This window comes from Numida meleagris, chromosome 9, assembly GCF_002078875.1.
Source record: "Numida meleagris isolate 19003 breed g44 Domestic line chromosome 9, NumMel1.0, whole genome shotgun sequence".
NCBI lineage: Eukaryota > Metazoa > Chordata > Aves > Galliformes > Numididae > Numida > Numida meleagris.
This window is the reverse complement of record NC_034417.1, coordinates 12,556,449-12,564,668: the sequence shown is the minus strand read 5'-3', so window position 1 is coordinate 12,564,668 and position 8,220 is coordinate 12,556,449. Positions and strand designations below refer to the sequence as shown.

Here is an 8,220-nt window from a genome sequence, read left to right as displayed (position 1 = left end):
CACGGCCTGGCGCGCAGCCGCAGTGCCCCGCCGCAGTTGAGCCAGTAGGGCGCGCGAAAAGCACTTCGTTCAGGCGGCCGCGTGGCCTAATGGATAAGGCGTCTGACTTCGGATCAGAAGATTGCAGGTTCGAGTCCTGCCGCGGTCGAGGGAAGGCGCTTGGAGTGGCAGCGCTTCTTTTTGTTTCCTTGTCGTTTCCTTTTGGCCGCCAGCAGGTGACGGCGACGAGGACGCTGCGGCGGCTGGGCCGGACCCGGCAGCGGCGGGACCGTGCCGGTACCAGCTGTTCTGCTGCGACCGCGCGGGAGCTGTGCCAGACGCGGGAGGGCTCGCAGGGCTCCGCGCGCTGCGGTGCCGCGCTGTGCCACGTGCTGCAGTACCGCGCCGCGCCGCCAGGTGTCGCTGCGGGCCCGCCGCTGCCGCCCGCTCGAGGCCGCTCACCCGGGGCCGGGCCGGGCCGGGGCCGTCGGGGCGCGGGTTCCGCCGTTGCCGCCCCGCGGAGCGCTCCTACTGGGTGCGGGGATGGGGGGGGCACCGTACAGCCGCTCCCCCCCCTCCGGGCCCCGCGGAGCGCTCCGTGAGCCGGGACGGAGCGGGGACAAAGCCCCAAGCGCAAACCCGACGGCAGCGCGGGGGCAGGGCACCGCCCGTCGGGGGCGGGGGGGTTGGGCTCGGCTATTGGGGGTGCGCGGGGACGCGGTGCCTTGGGAGCAGGGCGAGGCCGCACGAGCCCCTCTTTGTGTGCTGAGCGGTGCCGCTGCCGCAGCGCTGGGTGCCTGGAATCCCCCCACCCCCCCTTAGGGACGTCGTGGCTGGAGCGAAAAGGGATGGGCCGGGGCGGGGGGCCGGGGTCGGTCGGGGGGTCCCCACCGCGGGCGGCTCCGGGGGAGGACTCCGGGTCGGGGCTGCCCTCCCGCCGGTGCGTGATGTTATCGCCGATTTCCTCTTCTGTGCGGTCTTTGATTTGTTTATTTGTACAATTCTGTTATTATTTTTAAATCGCTCCTCTCACAAATCCCCGCTGAAGGGGAAGAATAAAAATAAATCCCGACGAAGCGTTGTCACCGCCGCTCGGGCCGATGGCAGCCACCCGCTGTCCCCGAGCAGCAGGAAAAGAATAAATCCAACGCCAACCAAAGCAAACAGCCCGCTGGAATTTTAGCAGGGCTGGGACTGGGGGTCAGGGTATTAATGCGCGATGCGGGGAATTTCCCCGTTCCCTCCCTCCCCCCCCCGGCCCCTTTGTCCGGGTGCCGCAGCCCGGCGCGCCCCGTCGGGGCCGGGCACGGAGCGGCCGAAGGAGACCCCGCGGCCGAGCGCTGCGGGCGGACAATGGGGCGGCGGCGGGACTTTGCTTAACCCCGGTGCCCCGCAGCCGGCTGGGGGCAGGGGTCAAGGGCTTCGCCGTCCGCCGGGGCACGGGGAGCGTCACGTCGCGGGGCGGCGGGGCGGGAGCCCCCGGAGCCCTTCGGAGCCGCGGAGCCGAGGATCCGGGGAGGGCCCGGGAGGGATTTTGGGGGGCGGAGAAGCGGTACCCCGTGGCTCTGCCTTCGCCTCCCCGTTCGGGGAGGGCTTCGGGAGGTGGGAGCCGGTGCTCGGGCTGCGGAGCCGGGCAGAGGCGTGCCTGCCGCCGCCCCGGGAGCCGAGGCACGGGAGAAACGGGCATTTTATAGGTGACGTACGGGCTTACGTGGGAGCTCGTGCCCAGCACCGCTCTCCCAGCGCCGTTTCTCCTGACACGACACCTTCCCGCAGCACGCACCCCCCTTTTCCAGGCTGGGGGGGGGTGGGGGAGCGGGAGGGGACAGCAAAAGGGAAAAGAAAAGCGGCCCTTTCTTATCCCGCTCGGGAGACGAGCCCCGGAGCTCCGAAAGTGAGCGAAGAGCGAGGGCGGGCGGCGGGGAGCGGGCCGGGACCTGTCCCCGTGCTCTGGGAGCGGGGCGAAGCGGCGGGGGAGGCGGGCAGCGCAGGTAAGGGAGCGGCGGGCACGGGCGGTGCCGGCGCTGCGGGGCTTTGCGGGGCGATGCTGGGGGGCGCTGCCCCATTTCCATCCACGTTTCCATCCCCGTCCCCGGGCCGGGCCCTGCGCAGCTCCGCCGAGGGAGGAGGAGGTTGCGGCGGGCGCCGGGGGAATGCGGCGGCCCCGGGAATGCGGGCAGCCCCTGCCCCGCGCCCATCGCCGTCCCTCGGACCTGGGCCGGGGTCCCCCGCGCAGAGCAGCCCTCTCCCGGCCCCGGGCTCCTCCCGTGCGTGTCTCAATTCACTCAGGCTTGACTTGGCAATAAGCTCTCTCAATAAGGTGACAATAGAGCCCCAGTGGGACCCGAACAAAGAATTTGAAAGTAGTTAAATTGCAGGACACGTCCATCGCCTGGGTGCTTGAATTAAAGAAAAAGGGAGGAAAAAAAAATCGGAGAAAAGAAAAAGGAGAGAGACTTTTCTTTGGGCTGGTGAGAAAATGCTCGGGGTAAAAGTTGGTTTGGCGTCTTCATTTCAGCGACAATGGAGCAGAGCTAATTCAATAGGAAACGCGGGGATTTTTTAATGAAAAGACCGCCAGGGTTACACCGAAGTTAAGCTCTTGTGAATTAATTATTAGGGCAAATAAACTGGGAGGGGGGGGGGAGCGCTCGAGAGGGAGTGTTGCAATTTCTTCATATTCTCCTTTTCGTGTTTAACGACAATGCCATTGGGTTTCGACTCTAGGAGAGAGAAAGGATTTCTTACACTCCCCGGGAAGAGGAGAAGACGCTTTTTGTGGTGTTCCTTAATTGCTTTTAAAATAAAATACTGCGGAATTTGGCACCGAGGCTCCTCTTTCTGCTGGCAGTGGCATTTGGGGCCGTAGCTCCTTTCGTGGCAACTCGCAGACGCGAAAGGAAAACAACGGGGAAATTTAAAATCGCGAATGTCGAGGCGCTGCGCTGTGCTCGGTGCCGCGGAGCTCCCGGCCGCGATCGCCGCGTTTCTCCTCCATAGGAACGTGCCCGGGGACCGCAGCGCCTTCAGCTCCCGGAGCCGCGGGCACTGCTCGGGTGAATGGGGAATAAAACGTGGGAGAAATGCGGGAGCGGAGGCGAGAAAAGGTCGGGAGCGAAGTGAAGCTGTGGCAGGAGAGGGGGATTTGTGAAATATATGGATATATGTATACGTAGATAATCAATTTTTTTTTTCCGCGCTCTGCGAAAGCTGCAGGCGAAACGCTAAATGTATAATTGCGTAAAGGGGAATATAAGGATGAGAAAAATGGAAGGGGAGCGGAGGGAGGGAGGGAGGGAAGGAGAGAAAGGCTCGCGGCACCGCCGTGTCCTGCGATCAGCTGGAGCTCAGCGGCGGGATGCTGCGGGCACGGCACGGCACGGCACGGCTCGGCCTGACCGTCGGGGCGGCACGGCCTGGCAGAGCGCGGCCCGGCCCGGCACGGCGCTGCCCAGCTGCCGAGCGGAGGGGCCCTGTGCCTCTTTTTCCCTCTCTGCCGCTGCCCCCCGAAGAAATCTCGTGGTCCTGCTCTGCCCGACGGCCGCGGAGCCGCCCCGCACCGTGCCGTGCTGGGCCGCGCCGTGTCTCGCCGTGCTGGGTCGTGCCGTGCCGTGCCGTGCTGGGCCGTGCTGTACTGGGCTGCACCGTACTGGGCCGTGCCGTGCCGTGCCGTGCCGGGCCGTGCCGGGCCGTGCCGGGGAGCCTCGCGGACTTTCAGCACTTGGACAGCGGTGCGGGAGCGGGGCCGTGCCGGGCCGTGCCGGGGGGGCCGGGAGTTGCCCGCGCAGCGATGCTCCGCGCGGCGGAGGGAATGGGGAGGCGGCAACGTTTCCTGAACGCCGGGGATGGGGACACGGCCGAGGGGGCTTCGGGGCGCACGGCGGGCACAGAACCTCGCCCCGACCCCCTCCCCCCCCCTCCAACTCTAAGAGAGCTCCGGGAGGCGCAGCCGTGCCCCGGCGGTGCGGCGCAGCCCCGCAGCGGTGCACGGGGCCCCGAGGGGGCGGCAGCGGGCGGCTCAGCGAGGTGTGGGGGGAGCGACCCCTTTCCCCCATCCTCGGGGGGTAATTAGGGGTGACGCGGAGGGGCTGCGGTTTCTGCTCGGCGGAGCTGCCAGCGACCAACCCCCGCCGCCGCCGCCGCCTTCCTCCCGTCCTCCTCCTCTCCCCCTCCCTCCTTCCCTCCCCCCGCCTTCTCCCCTCCCCCTCTCCCTCCTCCTCCTCTCCGCCATGGTTGGAGTGAATCGGAGGCTGCCGGGCTGACGTCAGTGCGGGCAGAGCCTGCCGCCGGCGGCAGCTCCTGGACACCGACCAGAACCGGCACCGGCAGCAGCCGGCAGGACGCGAGGAGCCCGGGCACCGCCGCCCCCCGCACCGGGGGTACCGGAGGCGCCGGGGGCAGAGCTCTGCCCGCCCCGCCGCCCTCCCTCCGGGAAGGGCGGCCCCCGCCGCCCGCTTCGTCCACGGACGGCCCCGTCGCTGCCCTCGCCTCGGCTGCAAGCGTGAGTGTGGCGGCACCGGGGGTCCCCGGGGAGGCTGCGGGGCGCGGGGGCTCTGCCCCGGGGGGGAGAGGAGGAAGGAGTGAAGGGGAGGAGAAGAAGTCGGGGCGCTCCCCGCCGGGAAGTTGTGTCCCTCCGGCTGCGGGACCCCGCCGACCCGCTCCCCTCCCGGCTCCGCCGCCCGTCGGGGCGGGCAGCCCGCGGCCACGGCGGCCCCGGGGCCCAGCGCAGCGGGGGGGAGGGGGGGGGAGCGAGTGGCCCCGGGCTCCTTCGGCTACCGGGGCCGCTCTGCTCCGGGCAGCGCTCCCCGCGTGTCCGGGACGGGGCAGCCCGACGGGGCGGGCAGTGTCCCGGCGGGGCGGCGGGGAGCCGGGACCGAGCGGTGCCGCGCGCTGCCAGGTGGCTCCCACACGTCCCCGCCGGCCGGACGGAGCGGCGTGCAGCGGGCGGAACGCCTGACCGAGGCCGAGCCTCGCGGCGCATCCCGGCGTTAGGCCCAGGGTGAGAGCCCGAGCTCCGGGATTTTTCCTTCGGACGCAGCGGGAGCTGCTGCCGGGCATCGCTGCGTGGGGTGGGGGGCACCGGGACGCCGCGCTCCGAGCCCCCCTCTAGGGTTCAGCTCCGAGGACAGCGCTGGGGCCGCCACTGCCCGTGCTGCGATCTGCCGGCAGCCTCTGCCGAGGGAGGATATTTTATTTCACATTTGCTTCTCTCTGTAGCTTTACTTCATTTTTTTCCTTTTCTTCTTCTTTTTTTTTTAACCTTTCTTTATAATTTATTTTATTTCTTTTTTTATTACTTCAGTTTTTTTTTTCCCATTCATTCTTCTGCTCTCCTCTTCCCGTGGACGCTTATTTCCTTGCTGCTTTTTTTTTTTTTTTTTCTTTTCTTTTTCCCGTGTCTCCCTGGAAGTAAAACGTATTTTAGGCCTCAGCCTTACGGAAACCCGACCCGTAGCAGTGCAGGTGCATTGGCAGCGCGCACCGCCCGGACCTCCCCCGCAGCCCCTCGACGTGCGCCCGCCCCACAGAGCGAGGAGGGCCCGTGGCCGTCCCATCCTCGGTCCCGGCCCCCGACGGCCGCAGGAAGGAGCAGCCGGGCTGTGGGACGCTGCGGCTGAGCCTTTCCAGCCCCGGGCCTTGCTTAAACGCGACTTTTAATTGCAAAACAAAGCAACGCGTTTCCTGAACGCCCGTCGGGAGCCACCGCTCCTGTCAGAAGTTGGCGAAGCCCCGATTGTGGGAAGAAAAGCGAAAAACAATTAAGACACGATGCAGCTCGGGGCGGCGAGGCGCGGGGGTTACTCTAGGTTGGCTAAAAATAACTTCTCCTAATTAAAGAAAAGTGACGTCAGACGTGCAGGACGTAGAAGAGGGGAAGGCAGCGGACTCGGCGCGGGGCGATCACGTTCAATAATTCAGGGGAACGGGCGCCGGGGCTGCTCCTAGGCGCGGGCAGCGGGCGGCTCCCCGTGCCCGGCCCCGGCTGCGGGACGGGTGGCATCGCTCCCCCGGGGAAGGGAGCAGAGCAAAGCCGTGCCCGGGTGCGGAGCTCCGTGCTGGACGCAGGGCCCAGGGCGCGGAGGCCCCGAGGGCGCGGAGCGGCGGCCGTGCAGCACCATGGCCAGAGCCGCTCCCGCCCCGTCGGGGCTGAGGTCGGGCCGGGCCTCTCCGCGCAGCGCCGAGGAACGGCTGGGGGCCACCCCTCGGAACCTCCGCCTGGCGATGGAGAGATCTCCCCGCTTTTTCTCGGAGATATCGGGCTGTAGCCGAGGAAGTGTGGTGGTTTTTTTTCCTTTTTTTTTTTTTTTTTCTTTTTTTTTTTTTTTTTTTCTCGCTGTTCTGCGAGTACAAGCAGGGGAAGCGCAGTCCTCGTGTCCCCATGTCCCCATGTCCCGCCGTGCCCAGGTGCGGGGGCCGCGGGCCGTCTCCGAGCGCTGCCCGCTGTGCCTCGCTCCGTGCCAAGGAGCCATTTTGTGCGCTTAAATTGCGCCCGGAATAAATAAATAAATAAATAATAGTAATAATAATAATAATAAATACCTACCCAACGTTTAAACAATGCCGAAAACCGCTGAAACGCAGACTGCGATTTTTCTCCTGGGCCTCTGCCTGCACGGAGCGGGCCGAGGCGGGCGCTCGCAGCCGAGCGAGGCGTTGCAGAATGAAGCGGGAATAAAAAAAATAAATAGATATACACGCTTCTGCGAGGATAAATCGCGTCCTTCAGCCGGCGGAGATGGGGCCGCGCTCCCCGGCCTCGGTGCGGTGCCTCCAGCCGAGCGCTGCCGCGGCCTCCGTGCGGGGACAACGGGGACAACGGGGCCGGGGAGCGGAGCGGGGCCGCGGGGACAGCGGGGCCGGCAGCGGGGGAGGGCGGCCGGCGGGGACCCGCGGGGAGGACGGGGCCGCCCCCGGGAGGGAAACTGAGGCCGGGTTGCGGCCCGCGGATTGCGGCAGCGCTCGGCCCCTCTGCCCCGCGCTGCCCCGCGGGGGTGCACCTTCCCCCGCCCCACGCGGGGAGCTCACCGGCAGCGATCAGCGTCACGGCGGCCGCAAGAAATGAGGGGAAAATCCGGAGCCGGAAAATTAGGCAGATCCGATTTGTAGCAATTTTTTTTTTTTTTTTTTCCCTCCCCCTCTTTATCTCCAGGGCTGATTAAAATATCCCCAGCCAAACCCTTCCCGAGCGGCTCGGGGCCGCGGGGATGGCTCCGAGGGGCTGAGGAATGAGCGGAGATTTCCCCCCGGCCGCCGCGGGGCCGTCGGGGCGGCGGGGCACCCCCGGGCCCGGTTCTCGTTAGGGAGAGGCGGCCGGGAGCCGGGAGCTCGGTGCTTTGCGCCGAGCTGGCAGCGCCGCTCTTACAGCTTTTAGCCTAATTGAGCTCGCCTATTTTATTCCTTTCCTTTTGATTTTATTTCATTATTTCATTTTATTTTTTAAGGAGGAGAGGGGAAGCGAGGAGAGGAAGGAATAAATAACCCGGGGCGCGGGCGGCACTGGGAGCCGCGGCCGCTCCCGCGGCGCTCGCTCCGTCCCCATCTCCCCCGTTTCGCGGAAGGTCGCGTTTCAGATGAGCCCCGGATTTAAGGGAAAGCGAGGTTTAGGAGCGGCGACGGATTATTCTACGAATGGTTATTTATTTATTTTTACTGTATTATTTATTTATTTCGCGGAGTAGGTCAGATCGGCATCTCAGATAAGCGTATTTCCCTCCTGGCATTCGGTTATTATTCTCACCGTTGTTATTATTTGTATGTGCCGGATTTGTCACTACACGCGTACGGCGCTGACAGCCCGCGAGGGAAACAGCGAAACGAGGAGGGGAAAGAATTAAAATGGGAGAGATAGGGGTGTCGAGGGGATCCGTGCGGGATCGCAGCGCGTCCCCAGCCCGGAGCTCATCGGGACGGGGCCGTTCGGGGCAGAGCACGGACGGGGTGGGCACTGTGGGGCTGAGAGAGGGCGGCGGCGTTGTGGGGCAGAAGGAAAAGGGATGGGAAAGGGGAAGGAAAATGTAGGGAAAGGGGAAAGGAAGAGGAAAAAGGAAAGGTCGTGGAAAGGGAGAAGGGAGGGCGAAGGGCGAGGAGAAAGGAGAAGTTGGCTGCAGGGCCGCGGGGGGGGGTGCCGCCCGCCTCTGCCGAGGGGACGGCTGCGGGGCGGGGGGACCGCGGCGCAGCCCCCAGAACAAGAGAGGAGGGGCGGCACGGCGGGAGGAGGGAGGCCGGTCCCGGGGAGCCGCG

At 66.0% G+C, this 8,220-nt stretch overlaps 1 non-coding gene across 1 annotated transcript; it reads left to right on the top strand.

The window, feature by feature from the left end:
- TRNAR-UCG lies at nucleotides 76-148 on the top strand. The gene has a single exon. It is a non-coding gene; the product is annotated as a tRNA-Arg (tRNA).